Source organism: Lutjanus erythropterus, chromosome 22 (assembly GCF_056507025.1).
Source record: "Lutjanus erythropterus isolate fLutEry1 chromosome 22, fLutEry1.hap2, whole genome shotgun sequence".
Classification (NCBI taxonomy): Eukaryota; Metazoa; Chordata; class Actinopteri; order Lutjaniformes; family Lutjanidae; genus Lutjanus; species Lutjanus erythropterus.
The window spans coordinates 24,775,442-24,793,307 of NC_139338.1; the positions used below are offsets into that span (position 1 = coordinate 24,775,442).

The 17,866-nt window shown below is 40.5% G+C and overlaps 1 protein-coding gene across 2 annotated transcripts in view; it reads right to left on the reverse strand.

Annotated features, from left to right (window-relative positions):
* Nucleotides 1–17,866, reverse strand: part of anks1b (ankyrin repeat and sterile alpha motif domain containing 1B) — a 297,352-nt gene that overhangs the window by 148,372 nt on the left and 131,114 nt on the right. The window lies entirely within an intron of this gene.

Genomic DNA, 17,866 nt, shown 5'->3' on the forward strand with positions numbered 1-17,866 from the left:
AGTTGAGTTTGTGTCTATTTGACTTAAAATCTGCAACATTCAACCTCAGCGAGAACCTCAACAAACAACTAACAAGTACTAACAAGCATCCCACACAGCAGCCACCACTCGATCCTGCATATCTGATCTCTACAACCTCTGTGGGGCCAAACACAGCAGTGTGAAGTTCAAACAGTGGCAGGTCCTCTAATCTAGGATTGCTGCAATACAGATACCATTATTGGAAATTGCGTCCCATACAGCCTAAAAGTATGGTATTGGGTATCAGGAAGTGCTTGAGTCTGAGTCTATGAAGTGATCCGATTACACGTAATTTATTAAGTCCAAAAATGGATCACTGCTGCTTCCAAGCACTCTCCAATATGTTATTTTCCCCAAGGGGTCATGCTCTATGGCATTTATTCGCTGTATGCATTTGTTCATGTTTTACAAAGGGTTTAACCTGAGACAGGCCATACAACTGCAAGCTGCAACGACTCACTGATGATGAACTGTTTGATTATTTATTTTGAATTGCTTGTTAAGAAAATTTCTGATTTCAGCTGCATGAATGCAAACATTTTCTGGGTTCTTTATTCCTCTGACAGTAAATTAAATATCTTTGGGATGGGAACAAACACACCAGTCTCTCTCTTAACTGTCCTGTATGGCTAAAATTGAAACAAATCATCTGTAAAATGTAAATCACATCCATTTATGATACAAGTGCAAAAAAAAAAAACCCATCAAGCTCCAGCTCTCACCAAAGGAAAAGGTTCGAAATCCCAACAGACAGACCAGAAAAAAAGCACTTGTCATTATTTGTGAAAGCATGTTATTAGACTGTTAATAGAAGAAATGTTCTTGCTTTATTTTTCTTAATTAATGCTGTTGAACCTTTTGTTTATGAAGCTTATTGTAAGTCTCTCTGAATAGAGTGTCTGCCGAATGCCTAAATTGTAATTTGCATACTAAATGAAATACATCAATGATTTTTTTTAACCAACTGGGACTTGCAGCATTTTGAAAGAAACTTCATCTGGAGGTGATTAATTCAGAGTAACATGTAAGGAAATGTCTCTTTGGGAGCTTTATATAACAACAGTGTCCTCTTGGAGTATTGGAGGAGAATTTCAGATTGCACTTTGTTGCAGCATTGGTGAAAAGGTTGAGCCCCAAAGGGCTCCCAGAGAGAGATGAGGACCAAAAGGTCCCTTATCTCTGAGGCAGATGGTGTACCCAGAAAGAATGAAAAACAAGACTGAGTGATGTGAAGCAGGGGAAAAGGTTACGGGGGTGAGCGTCATTTCAGCCAAAGAGACAAAACATTTCTTTGCAGCGACGCAGCCTCTGGATGTCTGCCTTTTCCCAGAACGCAACACTCTATCATCATTTCTGGAGTGTCACTTGGCAACCTGCCCTTGGTTATACCCTTCCTAATGGGGTCACTGGTAAACTTGTCACCATGGCGATGAGTTGTGGGTGTAGCTACACCTGTTCTCAACCCTGCACTGCACACACCTCTCAACCCTCTGAATATCTTCTGACCTCTCCTGTTCCTCATTCAACAACCATTACTCTTCCTGTCATCATCTGCTACTACATTACCCAGACTGCACCAGGCCATCAATCACACACAGAGCACACTCAGAATGGATTAATCATTCTGGCTGACAGAGCAATCACTCCCTTGATGATTTCTCTCACTTACACTCTCTGCACTCAATCGGAGACTTATTTTACACCGCACTTTATTAAAAGGACTACAAACTATCACCCCCACCCCCCACCCCCACCCCTATCTCCATCAGCACTCAATTAGACCAGCCATTAAGAGTTAATGGAGAGCCAGTCAGTCAGTCTGTTCTGCTTTCACTCCGCAGGTGGCCCTGCCTCTGCTGATGCTGATTTGACGTGACAGGCTGGTTAGCTGCAGATTTCACTCACAGAGCTGATGGAGAGGCTCTGATGGAGCCATTAAGACCTGCTGCTAGTTCACCGCTCCGTTCAAGGGACAAAAAAATAACTCTACTCTGAGTTATGAACTCATGTGACAGCTCAGATTAAAGGTGCAATGAATCATCTTTAGCTTCATTGTGAAACTTTAGAATAACTCTGACTTGAGACCATCAAGATTGTTAGCTTTTGTTTGATTAGCCTCGTTATGGTTTCCGTAACTGCAGTAGAGGATAAGAGAAACCTGATGTCCCCATTTAGATTTCTCCAGCAGACAGCATGTATACTGTACACCTAACTGGATTTTTAATGAGACTTATACATATATGTATGTATGTCCATGACATAAGATGTCAGATAGTAGTAGTAGTAGAAGTATCACTGTGACCCATCCTGTCCTCTAAAAACTACATATACTTCTAATTTGCTTTCACAGTTGACTGGATTATGTTCCCTGGCAACATTTTTTCTATTGGACAGGACAGCAGAGTGATGCTGGAGATGAGAGTTCACCTCCAGATGATTTATAACTATCTACAGGCAGATTATCGTACAAGTAGAGTATAACGTTCATAAATATTTTCATTAGTGTACCACCTGGAAATAAGATGTGATTAATTGGTCGGCCGATTAATCTGTAAAATTGGACAGCTCTGATACCATGTAATTTATTAAGACCAAAAATGGGAATACGGTGTACAACACTCTCCCATAGACACACACAGGAGAGTCTGTCAGCCTCTCTGAGCTGCTAGCATTAGCTTGGCTAGCTACAATACAGGTCAAACACCAAGACTTTCTCAAAAAGGGCCACAAATGTTTTTCTAGTGACTGCCAAAGGGAGACTCTGACAGCAGCTAACCATGGTTGGTAAGCTCTGATTACCGGCTCTTATCACTGCTGAGCCATGTTAAGTCTCTCTTCAGTCTCTCTCACTCTGGTCTGGTGTCTCTTTACCTACTAGCCACCCATAGCAACAAGGCCACACCCCAAAAAGCAGAAATCCTGTGCATGCCCACTTTGCCTCCCTCTCTCAACTGATTGCTGTTTTTTTAGCATTTTTCTAAAAAAGTTAGGCTCAGCCCTGACATGCAGTCACACGTTAAACACAAGTCGAGCTCTGAAATCTACAGCATAGCCTCATTTATTTTTGCATTTCATTAAGTAATAAAAAAAACTTCATGTTACTGACTGAGATAACCATGCAAATTAGAATTAATGGAATTATACATGACTCTTTGTTTAGATATTGATGTAATCTCTGGCTATTATGTCTTACAAAATGTACTGGCAGTTACAACATAGCTGTAAATAAATATAATTCTCACATTCAAAATGACTGCATCCAAAGTTGGACTAAAACTGAAATCATCACAAAACAGACTCCAGAGAGCAAAGCTGGTTTACATTTTTTGAGTTCAACATATTGTATCACTTCCACTACTACCCTAATTACAGCATGTAAACAAAGACTTGCTGTAAATGTCTTGTCCTATTTCCTGCATAACCTGATTTCTCTGAGCAACCCTGTCCCTTGTGTGAATTTAAACATGCCACAGAGTGTGTGACAGTGGCAGGAAATGCAATAGATTACCTCATGGCACGAAGCTGGAGGAGGGTGCAGTTCTTCAGAACAAATGGAGATAAAGTTCCTAAGTTACTGGAAGTGAAAGTAGGTGGAAAATGGAAACATAAACAATTCTCTTTGCCACAATAAGTGAAGAGATTAATGGGAAATTCAGGCCTGATTTGAATGTAAAACATTACCTCTACAGTAATGTTTCTGATGAAAGAGACCCGCGAGATTGAGGCTACCAATTGTCTCAGCCAGGGTCTCATTTGTTTACAGATGCCACCATGAATTAACAATGAAATTCGGAAGTTTTAAAATGCCACAGGTACAGTGGCATCATTAATAGAAGGACTGAAAAATGATAACTCAGGAAAGAGATTCTTTTGTAGAGTCTACAGGGAGAAATGAAGAAATTAAAATGAAAATGAGCAAGAGGAAAGAGATTAAAAGCAGGAAATGTTTGAGAAATGTGCCTGAAATTATCTTTAAAGGGACAGAGATATGAGAAATCACCCATAACGTGTAATGAAAATTAACTTCTCACTCTTTTTTCTCTCTATTTCACCACTATAGTACATCATCTGTCATTATTCCTGTCACTTCAGATCTCCAGCTTCCATCCCAACAGCTTAGGAAGAAACAGAAAGAGAAAGAGCGAAGGCCAAAGCTGACGGGGGGAGTAACAGAAGCCATCGCCCAGATGGAAAGAAACAAACACAGGTAGATCAAAGAGGCCAGGATCAGACTCAACACTTACTTTGGAGTTTGTGTCAGCAGAGAATCCCGAGGAGACGAGCACGAGACAGAGAGACAGAGCGGGAAGAGGAAAATGAGTTCGTACTGCGGGAAGGGAAGCAGAGGAAGTGGGAGTGCAGCGAGTTAGGAGCAGGGACTTCCTCACACACACACACAAACATGAGAAAGACACACAGAAAACGCTTGATTTCTCACACACAGGACAGCAAGAAAAATGAGCTAAATATCCAATTCGGCTGCATCAAAGTGAGCAATTCCCTCGCCAGCGGAAAACTACTCTGCACTCCATCTCGGACAGGACGGTCAGTGGAAGGAAATCCCTCACGCACAAGTTCGCAGTGAAGCCTGGGTTCAAACCACAATCTGGAAATTAATCCGGCGGTGTGACAACAGGTTTAGCTACCTGATAGTTTGATGTATCCTCGCTCTTCCTCCCTGCCTGGAGGGGGGTCAGACAGCTTTAAAAAGTGGGAGAAAAAGGCTTCAAGCGGTTCGATATGAGCAGTAGTCCCCTCCAACAAACAAACACACTCGCTCTTCATTCATTTCCCTCCACCCTCCCTCCTTCCCTCTCTATCTTTCAGGGCAGAGATGGGACACAGAGAAACTTGTGTCTGAGCTGCACAGGAAGAGAGCAGACAAACAGAGGCCTCCTCTGGCCACTAATTAGCAGGTCGTATGCAGCTCCCGTCCAACTGCAGAGGCCAGATTAAACGTTTGAGTGTGTGTGAGAGTGTGTGACGGCGCCGGCACATGTGACCAAAGGATTGTATGTTAACGGTGTGTGATTATATCTGTGGCGTTTGTATATGCATCTGCAGCAGATATAGTAAACGTGTGAGATTATGTGAGAGCTTATGTACATACTTATGTGTGTGTTTTTCTCTGTGTATGCAAAATTCAGCCTGCTTGTGTAATATCCTGTGTGTGTGTGTGTGTGTGTGTGTGTGTGTGTGTGTGTGTGTGTGTGTGTGTGTGTGTGTGTGTGTGTGTGTGTGTGTGTGTGTCAGAGAGTGAGTTGAGTTGATAACCCAAATAGGAAATGTGCAGTTGCTTTGGTCACGTCCAAGGAACTTCTATCTGACAGTCTTAAATCCTGTGATTCCGTCTTCCTCTCAGTCTCTAACCCTTAACATGCTGAAACTTTCATGCAACTATAACCCTGATCCAAAAAACTGGGACACTGTGTAAAATGTAAATAAAACATAAATAATGCAATACAGTACAAAGACAAGATATTTAATATTCAAACTGATTAACTTTATTGTTTTTGTAAATATACCCTTCTGAATTTGATGTCTGCAACACGTTCCACAAAAGTTGGGACAGCAGCAACAAAAGACTTTTGGAAATTTTGGAAGATTTAACAGGTAAAAATTGGTGACAGGTGATAGTATCATGATTAGGTATTAAAGGGACATCCTCCAAAGGCTTAGTCATTCACAAGCATGGATGGGGTGAGGTTCACCACTTTGTTGAAAACTGCATGGACAAATAGTCCAACAGTTTAAGGACAAAGTTTCTCAGTAAGCATGAATTTAGGGATTTCACCATCTACAATCCATAATATCATTAAAGAATCTACTGCGCAAAGTGACAGCCATGTATCAACAACATCCAGAAACGCTGCAGACTTCTCTGGGCCTGAGCTCATCTGAGATAAACTGACACAAGTGGAAAAGTGTGCTGTGGTCTGATAAGTCCACATTTCAGATTGCTTTTCTAAATCCTGGACGTCGTGTCCTCCGGGCTAAAGAGGAACCGAAACATCCAGATTGTTACCAGCACTAACTTCAAAAGACAGCATCTGTGATGGTACAGGTGCCTGTTAGTACCCATGGCATCATGGGTAACTGTCACATCTATGAAGGCCACACTGATGCTGAAAGGTACATACAGGTTTTGGAGCAACACATGCTGCCATTCAAACGTCTTTTTCGGAGACATTCCTGCTTATTTCAGCAACACAATGACAAGACACATTCTGCACGTGTTAGCAGTGTGACTTAGTAGTAGAAGAGTTCAGGTACTAGACTGACTTGCCTGCAGTCTATTCTATTTATTATTTGTGTTTGTTGGTGAAAATCTGATGTCACGTTATCTGCTTTTTAAACTGGTTGTTGCATCAAAAATTTTACAAAGCTGAGAGTTTTGCAACTGTTGCAGCTGAGATTCAGACAAGTTGTTGAACTGTGTTGCAGAGAGCTTCACACCATCCAACTCAATCGCCACGTAGTCTCAACTGAGTTTCTACCAACTAGAGCCGCGTGCAAGTTTCAACGACGTAAAACCAGCCTAAGAGTCACAACTTAGCTCACAGCCTCACTGTACACCGAGTTCATAGGCCATCAGATATGAATGGAGGCTATAATTTGCTGGCATTTCCTTATGGAGGCTATTTGATTAGAGACAAAAAGGGAGGGGTGGACACAAGAGAGGACAATGGACCCTCTGAGGCCCTCAATGAGGGGAGAAATGGAGTCATGAGAGGACAATACTGGAGAGACATTGACGGAAAATGAAGAAAGATTGCAGCATTTAAAAAATGAAAGGAGACAGAAAACAGCCCACTCCTTGACTCAAACTAATACAGGAAAATACGTGCCTTCTTTCCTAGCATGCTAATTAGCACTAAATACCAAGTACAGCTGAGTCTGATGGGAATATCATTAGTTTTGCAGCTTTTTCAAGACAATCAGCAGTTTATTCATCCACCCAACGCTTCTGTGCAGCATCTTAAAATCTGGCAAGACTCACAGTCACTGCATCCAACTCTTTCTAAAATCACAGATTGTCTATTTTATATTTCTGTGTTTTTATTTCGCTTTGGTTATTCGCAAGAAAGCCAATGAGCACATTTCCAGAAATGCTTAACTGAACTCAGAAATGGAGAATATAAAAAGGTTAATGGCAAAAAAAACAGATGAGAAATACAGCGAGAGAGTGGAAGCAGAGAGTGACACATGAAGAGAGTGGCGCAGGTTGGTCAGAGCAGCAAGCAGGGATTGCCTTGCAGAATTGGATTTCCCTCCATGGCTGGCTAATCCCACAGAAATCAGCTAGCTGAGCCACCCATGGGACACCGACAGTCACTCCTCAGAAAATAACACCCCTCACATTCTCCATGATGGCTTCTGTATTGAGCTCAGCTCAAACTGTGGCTTCCCCTGGCTCCACGCTTAATCCCACAGACACGGCAACCAGCCAGAGCGAGAAGCTGCCGACAGAGAGCCACGGCTGTGTGACCCAACTTTTACTGTGTCTAACTGCAAGCCTGACAACTTCAGAGGAAGTTATGGAGTGCCACCTTAAGAAGCTGCTCAGATACAATGTGCTGCATAGATGTTTTACATGTAGCAATAAGAGTTTAAAGTTTAAGTTGCATCCTTCTGTAGCTTCTCAGTAGTGATCTATATATATTCAAATCCAAACAATCAAATTTGGTTGTACAGACTGACCAACAATCCTGCTGACCATGAACTCTGCTGACGTCACCACAAAAAAACTCAGCACAATCTGGTGGACTGAAAAAACATTTTTAAAATTATTTAAGGACCAGACTTTAATTCACATTTGCAATATAAATATTTTGTGTAATTATTTAAAAAAAAAACTGAATACTTTGCACTGTATCGATACAATATTGTCACGCAGAATATCGAAATACAACCCTTAAAAAATGTCCAGGTTTTCCTAAAAGACTAGATAGGTTTGAACTGACTTTCACTTGGATTCATTTCATGCAATAAAACAGTCATCTGTTTCTCTGTGTGTGCTGCACATCTGCCAGAAAGTGATTTAGAAACACTGGAACTACATAATGTTTGCAGTAGAAAATCATATTTTCATAATCCAATTTTAACACACATTTGTGTGGTATTCATTTTACTGCTTTCCATAAGCAGGACTAAAAACAGCAGAATAATGAAATGGCGAGGCGCTGTGTGACTCTCTTGTTTTGCTGAATGAGTTTTTTTGTTCTTTGTGGATCAGGCAGTACATTTAGCAGCAGCCCAGAGTGCTAAAAATGACTTCCTATTCATTACTTTTATGAGAAACTCTGCTTTTTATATCTCAATCATGACACAGGGAATTGTTTTAGAAGATGCTTACGGCTCCCGCCAGATTCATAGCAACCTTGAATACACACACACACACACAGACACACACCTTGCTGATGTACCAACAGCACAGCATGACAGCTGAACTGCCCATGTTTTTGATGGGCTTTGTTTTGGGGGTAGTGAAATATAGTGTAGGCTGTGTTGGGATTCCCTAAAGCACTTTTCTTGTTTTTACAGAGGTATCATAGGTTCTGTAACTGTCATTCTAACCACTAAAAAAATACAATATATATGTGACATCTTTGACCATATCTTTCCCAATAAAACCATCCAGTTCAAATGGTTCTTGGGTGGTTTTGTCAATATCTGTAAGGACATCATGGATCACGTATAGATGTTCAATTCAGCCAGAGACTGACACAAAGACTGACAGTGACAAAAGAAAGAGACAATGACAAGTGAGGTGAAGGAAGAAAGGTCAGAAAGAGAAGAATGAATTGGAACATTAGACCCCACATTATCTGTCACGCAGTCATTCTCCTTCAGAAATCCGTTAAGCACCACTGACCTGTCACACATAATAACTCTGAAAGAAAAAAAAAAAAAACATGGTCCTTGGCATTAAACTGCAGCTCAGAAACACAAGTAGTGATTCATAGAACTTCCTGTGACTTTTAAAATGTCTTCATTTGTTCCCGCTGAGCTCCCCATATAAGAATAATCTGACATTTTAAGAAAAGTGTTTCTTTGCTTTTTTGCTTTGAGGTAAATGAGAAGATCAGTGTCACTCTCATACCTGGTCCATTAAGTATTAAACTACAGCCAGGAAACATTAGCTTAACTTAGTATAAAAGCTCCAAAGTTGTGTTTAAACAAACAAAAAGCTTAGGGCTACTTAGTGAGCTTCAGATGTACAGGTAGGCAGATAACTATGAATGCATGGACTGTATGAAAGAAATTTGTTTTTGGACTACCCTTTTGAAGCCTCAACTTCAGTATTTGGCCGTGACCATCTTGTCTTTTGAGACAGGGGACCATATTTGGACGAGAGCGTGTGGCGAGTGGTGGATAGTCAAACACAGGTTACCAGCCCAGCAGGGCTAGACACCTTTAGCATAGCAACGAATAAGCTATTGGCTAAGGCAAGTGCTAGCTCCCTAGCTTGGTCAGGAAGGTGCATCTGTAATTCAGGTCACTGGCTGGCGAAAAAAATATTAAAATAAAATGTACTAATGAACAAGACATTTTTAGGCAACCAAAAGTTACAACGTTCATGAACTGAAAACCTACATGTACTGGGAAAGGGTGAAAATTCTACAATGAAATCTTTTTATATATCTTTAAATTAAGAAATATTCCATTTAAACCTCTCTTTAAAACTCATTTTAGTTCTCTAAACTTATTAATTAATCTTTTTAGGTAGCTATTTTGGCTCAAGCTAGCTAGCACACAACATGTCTGTTTGTTTGTTTGTTTGTTTGTTTGTTTTTAACTAGCTAGCAGACAATGCAATATGTTAAGGAATACAGAGCAGCCAAAAGTTAATGGTCTTCCCTGCTCTTTCATACTTGCCCAAACAGCACTCAAGTTTATGTTTTATTTATTTATTTTACAAAAGTAATGCAAGCCTCATGTTGATTAAACTATTTAACTTTGGTACATTACTAAACTTGGATTTAGTAATTTAAACAGAAGTTAGGTTTGAATTCTGCAACAGAGAACTGGCATTTTCCCTGTGTCCAGTCTTCATGCTAAACTAAGCTAACCGGATTCTGGCTGTAGCTTCATCTTTACCATAAAACATGGCAACAGCACCAATCGCCTTATCTCAGCAAGAAAGCAAAAATGTCCCAAGACACTAAACTCTTGCTCTAACAGTGACCCACTCTTTCCCAGTGACTCATAAATCTCAGATTAAATTAAATTAAACTTTATTGATCCCTGTAGGGTAGCGCTACATCACCCAGCTGCCGCCTCAATATCTCCCAACAAACCTGTTAGTTGTAAATAAATCACTCAAAATGACAAAAACTTATTACAATGAGCTTTTTCCCAATTGTCTTTCCATAATTATGTTGCCAGGATCAAGATAAAGAAGAGAAACAGCAACTGTGTGCTAATATCATTATCTCTGAATATTTACACCTCAGCTGGGGCCACAATACAGTGTTTCATATGAAATACTAACTCCACATTTAAATCAAGACTCAAGCAAGAACGATGTTACTGCAGGTCCATGTTTGAATGTGAGGGACAGAAAAGCCCAATTACAACATCTTTAATTCATTTTTACATAAAGACACAGAAAGCAAGTGTTCCCCTTATCTCTCCCAGTCACCTGTCTGTGAATGTGTGCTAATCCCTGGGATGTTAGCTTGGTTTCGACATACACCCACGCTAAATGACTGCACTCAATCCGCCACTCTGTTGGCTCTTCTGAAGCGTTTTGGGCTTGCTCGAGGGCACTTCAACACCAGTGCCGTGGTTGTTGAGTTCAGATATAAAATAGTAGAACTTCTGTGGAGCGCACTTCGTCTTGTTGATGATCTTTCTTTAGTGTAGCTCCTACCCCTCTTTCTCCAATCTTTTCCCCCCCTTTTCCTGTTTACCTCAAGCACGACAAGATATCTGGACTCCAGCGGGAAGTCAGACTGCGCACAGATACACGAAAACACACAAACACACACAGTGAACATCTCCAAGTACTTAAGTGCAGCATACTGTATGTGTGTGCCAATACATTTAAGTCAAACAGTATTTGACAGCAGCTATAGGTGTGTGTGTTCAAAGCGGCTGACAGGCAGACAGTATAGCTGCAGAGTCTACAGGGCATAAAGCCATTACCAAGAACTAACTGTAAGCACAGAGCAGAGCTGCATCACATCCTGCAGAGACAGACAGCAGCAGAATGAGAAATGGGGGGAAAGGAAACACAAGAGAAAGAAAGAGGAATAGGATCGAGTTAGAATAAATTATTTTTTTTTTAATAATTAACCAAAAATATAATTAAAATCTACAAAACAAAGATAGAGACATGCTTTTATCACAATTAAAAAACTTAAATACACACTCATTCAGATTTTTTTGCCCCAATAAATACACTCCTCACGAGAGGCTGACATTTTTCCGGCAGTCCTGTGGGAAATGGGGTTCCATGGGAATTACTTTATTTTTTATTTAATCAAAGTTGACTCTACTTTTGAGCAACTTAAGGTTGCTGATGTGTGCCAATTGTTCCAGTAGATCAGTATTAATATGAAGACTCTTAATGATGGTGAAACTACAGTTTTTACTGTGAAAATATATGCATCTACTGTAAAACACCTGCTTTTAGAAAGGAGTTTGGTTTAACAGTCTGTCTACTTGAAACAGCGCTGGGATCAGAGGGTATTTTAATGTTAATAATTCACATAAATTGAGCTGACCTGGGGGACAGGAGTCAAAGTCCACTCCTGTGTCACCCTCTGCTCCTCACCACACACACACACAAATGGACTGTGGAGCTTCATGCACTATCAGAAGATTAAACAAATGTCTGCAACTAACAATTATTGATTACAAGATAATCAATGTGACAAAAATGCATGAAATCCTCACATGCTGCAGCTGGAGCCAGCAAATGTTTGTCATTTTTGCTAAAAAATAACTGAAATGATTAACAGATCATCTAAATAGTTGTCTAGTGATTTTGCGTCAAGTTATTGTTTCTCAACTTCTTTATCCTGAGCCAAAAATAAGAGTTATGTGGCAAAACTGTTCAGTTGAGCCAAGTACAGACATTTACTTTTTTATATGGGCTTGTATTTAGTGTTCCATTTAGTTTTATGTTGATAATTATCTTTTTTACGAGCAGATCTGCTTGTAAAGAGTACAGTTTTTAAGACATTCTATTACTGCACTGCATTTTGCACTGATAAGAAAAACTACTGTAACAAACAATGAAACAAAGAATGACCATAAAATAGTAAGTTAGTGTCTTTAGATTTCTGTTTAAACAGGACGTTGGGCTCAAAGGCGGAAATTATGGGGGAAAACCAGACATCTGTCCCCCTCAATGTATCACTGTAAACATATTCATTAATACAACAGGGGGTGACAAATTTGCCGTCCCCTGTAGGAATTACTGTGTTTGTCTCCCCAAACACTGAAATGAAATATCCACCCTTGGTTTGGCCTGGAACATTAGACACTGATGGATTAATACTGAACTGAAGTCACATGGAGTCAGCCCCCTTTGTAGCTAAATATAAGGTCTACTTGTTTTTTGAATTTATTGCACATTTTTCAATTATCAAAAGGAAGAAAAAAAAAAAGTCTAGTGAATGATTGAACAAAAGAGTGATTTCCGACACAGCCACTGTTTTCTAAGAAGTTTTCCAGGAAGTTCAAGTGTTCATTTAAATGGAATACTGAAGCTTCAATCTTGTTGCACATTTCATGCCTTCATCATCTTGTGTTCTTCTTTTTGTTCGTCACAGGAATTGTTTGACATTTTGGGAAATACTCTTGCCGAGAGCAAGTTGAGAAGATCAATAACACTCCGATGTCTGCACAGGTAAATATTCTGCAAATATCACTGCAAACGGGAGAAACAGCCAGTCAAACTATTATTTTAAATATATCTTGGCATTATTATTGCAGCCAAAGTCTTGACCATACTGAAGTATTCAAAGTGAGTTTTGTTATGCACTTTTGCAAACTTATGATCCCAAACTGTTTAACAGGCCTACATAAAAACCGATAACCTCACACAGTCCTCCACAGACCACATGAAGTCCTTCATTTACAGGCTTCTAAAGTTCTCCACATAATCCCTGCCCTCTCAGAAACACCTGCCTTTGATATTCCTGAACATCTTCAAGGGCCCTCATGGGTTTCTGATCTGAACCTGTGCCACACAGACCTGCCCCCCCCCCCCCCCCCCAGCCCCTCAACTCCTTAAAACTCCCCTCTCTGAGAACATTAAAGGTCAACAGCCACCCACTCGAGAGAGCAGAAAAGAGCTGGAGACAGAGAAGTCTTCTGGGGAATTGAGTGAGGAAGAAGAGAGGCGGAGGAAGAAAAACAGGAAACAAGAAGTAAAGGTGAAGAAAAGAGAAAAGTGAAGCTGAGAGACGCAGTCGGGAAATGCTGACGTGTGTGTGTGCAGCCCTCTGACGCACCTGTGCTGATGGCAACTGAGATTTGTCAATGGTGGACATCCCACGCCTGATATCTCATGAATTTCTGGGTTGCCTGGCAACCCTGCCAACCTCTCTCTTTTTATCTGAATATTTGTCTTTATCTTTTTGCTCTCTGTTTTGCTCTCAAGGTTTCCACAAGTGAGGTCTGAACTTCTTTGTTGAAGTCGACGTCGCAGAGGAAACCTCCTCCACACACACTCTGGCGTCAGTCAGCGTTCACGTGGCAATGGTGGGAGGTAACCTGCGGCTGCTGACTAAGATGCACAATGAGGGAAGCTTCCTTATGCAGGCACGTATGCCCGCATGCACACACACACACAAACATAAACATGTGACAGACTGTAATGACATGCTAAATTCATTAGCTTGGAACAGAATGCACTTTGTTTTTTTTGGCTAATCCACAACAAAATATAGCCTCTGACACGTGTACTGTGTACACACACACACACACACACACACACACACACACACACACACACACACACACACACACACGTGTGTTCACACACAATAAACATTTGTGCCTGCACCTGCTTAGGCATGTGCACGCTCACACAGACATACACAATACAAATACAGAAACACACTCAATTGCCAGTTTAATACCAAGATAAAGAAGCAATGTGTAACAACTGCATGTCTAAAAATGAGAACAGCAGTCCAAATAGTGAGTGAGGAGAACATTCAATCTCCACATGTAAAGGCTGTGTCCAACTGTGCCGCCCATGCGCCATTCACCAGATAATCTGGGCCGAACATCAGTACCAACCAAGGTCCCAGACTAGATTTCTCTTCCGATCATTGGGAGGAGTAAATCCAACATTAATCTTCCCAAAAGTCCTGTAGTCTGATCCCAGCTTAAGGTGTACCAAATAAAATGTAGTGTAGTTCAGCAGTTTAGACATAAATTACTTATTTCAACTCAAACACTTCCGTATTTTAAAGTACATGGAGATCTCAGCAGACAGACACAGCTGGCAACTAGTTGGTGAACAAAGTGGAGCACTTAGCAGCTAAAGAGCTGGATCAACGTTACTGGCGACCAAAATAGAGCCTGAAGGGGAATGAATATTGGACAACCCAGTAGCCACTCAAAATGTTGGTCCATATCTGCTGGATGTAAAAATCAGGCAACTGTTTGTCAGTGTGTTGTCCAAAGCTTGTTTCTGCTGCTCTAAAGTGGCCAAAAAATCGGCTAACGCTGCTTAAAGTATTTCCATAAAAACATTAATTATTCATGACTAAATAAATAACAACACTGGGTAAAAAAAACATGAGTTTGCACTCATAATCTCAGTTAAATTGATGTATTAGGACTGTGTGGGTGTTCTGATTTCAGATTTGTTTACAGTGGTTTCTCCTTGGCAACACAAGCCAAAAATCCACAATCAGCTTCTAATTATGACTCTTTTAATACAAAATTGGTGCACAAAAATATTTGCTTGATATCAGACTCAACTGTCAACTCGTTGCACACAGTTTCCATCTTCAGATGATTCAGAGAATCAGAGTGGGCAGATTCGAAATGTCTGGACCCAGGCAACAAAAAACATGACATTTCTGAAAAAAGTTTTCCAACAGAGCCAATTCAAAATCAGTGAGAAAAACGCAGACAAACCAACATATCTCATGTTGCACAACAAAAATTTTTCTAATCATTTCAGAGATGTCAGATGCCATCCCTTGACGCAGATTGAGAAAACAGTTTGGTGGCCTTTAGGTAGGTTATTTATATATCAAATGATATAAATAAACAAACTAAGGAAGACTACAATATACAAACCCCGATTCCAAAAAAGTTGTGACACTGTGTAAAATATAAATAAAAACATAATGCAATTATTTGCAAATCACTTTCTCTGTCTTCTTGACGCTGCCCCAACTTTTTGAAATTGGGGTCTTTAGATAGCATGAATACCTTGTGGGCGACAGAAATCCATTTGGCTTCATATAGATTTTAAAAATCTAACCTGATGTTTCATGCAGTATACCTTAAGTTTAGCTAGCTGAAGTTTTCAATGCAGACAAGTCCAGTTCTTTGACTGGTGGTCTTGAGTGACAGCTGGACAACCAGATAACTGGGAGCTGAGACAACGATACAAAGGTTAACACACTTCTGAAGGAATGTAAAGTGAAAGATAAATGAGGCATGGAGAGACAGATGAACATGGAACAGAGAGGGATGATAGAAAACAAGCTAAAAAAGAATTAGGTTGACAGATCTCAAGCGGGATGATGAGAAGAAAGGAATAAGATGGAAATGATGGGGGTGACTGCAGCACAGAAATGTCTCACTTTGTCCATTCATCCTACACCGGCTTTTCTCTTTATGTTTGACTCTGTTTATTCACAATTACACAAGGCTAATTAGCACAGGGCTAACTTAATTATGCAACTGAATTTCTCTTTCCTCACTCACTCTGCTCCTTCCTCCTTCAACAAAACCCACACACACAAACCCGCCCACGCAAATTCAAAATTATGCCACGCCAAACTTGCACACACCAGTACTGATGCCACCAAATATGCTCAGGCTCAAGACCAACATGCACAGAGGTTCTGTTTTTTTCTGCGCATCAACATATTAGCACAGACACACACACACACAGAGATCCAGGTGCAAACCTCTCCAGGCAGTGCGCCAGTCAGTCAGGCATGCTGCCAGTATACAAGACAGAGGGTCTGTTGTGTTGTAAATGTCAGATGTCCTGCTGCTTGAGCCAGCACGCATCACTCCACTAAACAATCTCATCTGCACACACTTAACCACATTTATATAGGCAACATGAAGGGCTCAGGGGAGAGGAAGGAAGGATGGAAAGAGGGACGGAAGAAAAGCTGGAGCAGAAATACAAGGAAGTGAAGAAAGAGAATTTGGATTAAGCTTTTCTCCAGTTTTAATTTAAAAGCTACAACAGGATACTTCACAGACTGGAATCAAGAGGTAACACATGCGAGAGGCACTGCAATTCTTACCTCCTACAATTCATACTGTTCATGTCAGTGGGTAGGGGAGAGGTGTGACAGTACAGCAGGGACAGTTGCAACGCAGACCTTTTTTCTTGTAGCATGGAAGTCAGGAACATGCCGTGACGTCCACATGAAATACACCTCATCATTGAGTCCACAGCTGAGAATCAGCCCAATTCAATCTATGTCGCCACAGCAGAAAGACTGATTTTTCACCTCGAAAGTAAAAAATAAAAAATGGAAGTGCTATACACTTTTAAGGCAACATCTATTAACAAGACAGGGATTACTTTGTGACAGTTGGTAATTATGAATTTAAGCCAACAAAGATCACATGTGGAGTTCCTCAAGGGTCCAGTCTCTGGCCTCTTCTATTCAACTCAGATTATGGGGTTTCATAACATCTCCTGCGCTACTTATGCACACCTCTATGTAACAGTGTCACCACATGACTACAGTTCCCTTCATCCACTAAATAAGTGCATTGGAAAAAAAAAATCAAAAAGAGGATGTGTTGCTTGGTCATTTGCTTTGGGACTGTAAATTATTACATCTCTGCGTGAGGAGGGAAATGGAAAAAAGTTATACTTTTGTCCCTGCTCTCCTCTATACTCTGGAACAGAGTGTATGAGAGATACACAAGATCTGAGGCTGGTGAACTAAGCTTTCTCTGTTTGGAGTCATCTGTCTCTGTCATTTTCTTTTAGGCTAATAAACACAAACAAACTTCAGAGTTGTGCCTTTTTCTTTTGTCATGACTGTGGAGCCAGTTCAAAGCCGTCTTGTTGAGGTGACAGACTGAAATCATACAGTTCTCCTCAACGGCTATTTTTAAACTCAGCATCGCCTTGGCTTTCATCCCCGTTTGAACTTGCTGGTAAGAACTTCAGACTTACAGGGCCACACTTTTCGTAATCACGAACATGTAGTATATTACATTTTGAAAGTAAGTTAAAGTAACTAACACCGATTATAAATACAAATACTGGCAAGTGCAATGTGAACCAATGTAACTAACATGGACATGGAGACGTAACATCATATGTCTCCCATATGTCGAAAACCAAACACTGCCAACAACTTCTGCTGTATAGCAGCTCTGAGGAGACTCATTATCTCAAACACTGAGTGGTTTTTAAAGCACAATTTTGTGATGGTAGAGGGCTCAGTGGACGCTGACTGTCAGCCATCACAATGGAAGATAGTAGAACAGTTTTCTAGTTTTAAATGTGGCATATAGATATGTTAGTGTGTGATGTTTTGATAATGAACATTAAGAAAGAGGAACAGGAACATCATTACAAACACGGAGCAAAGCCAGCAAACATTAAGGATGTAAGAGACAAGATACCAGACATCAACTGTCCATATTTTGTCAACAT